Source organism: Tupaia chinensis, unplaced genomic scaffold (assembly GCF_000334495.1).
Source record: "Tupaia chinensis unplaced genomic scaffold, TupChi_1.0 Scaffold143584_1, whole genome shotgun sequence".
Classification (NCBI taxonomy): Eukaryota; Metazoa; Chordata; class Mammalia; order Scandentia; family Tupaiidae; genus Tupaia; species Tupaia belangeri.
In genome coordinates this window covers 1,793,861-1,794,192 of record NW_006203430.1, presented here as the reverse complement: position 1 = coordinate 1,794,192, position 332 = coordinate 1,793,861, and positions in this window count along the sequence as shown.

Here is a 332-nt window from a genome sequence, read left to right as displayed (position 1 = left end):
TCCCTTCCCCCTCTCACAGCGTATCGACAAGCCTACCCAGTAGAAAACCTTCAGCCACCCAGCTCTTCTCTAAGCCACGCTTGGTATGGTTCCCTGATGAACATGTGTACATTAAGATAATCTGTATGCCTTCCCTCCCATTAATCTGCTTATTGTTGGTGACTTTCACTGAGTGATAAATGTGCAAACTCCTTCACCCCTGTACGACATTCTCAGCTAGCTCCCTCACACCCACTGACTGTCTAATCTGGTTGAAATAAAATGCTGGATTGACAAGCAGCCCAACCATTTTTATCCTAGAAAAGACATGTCATCTTTCCACCAGGGAAAGA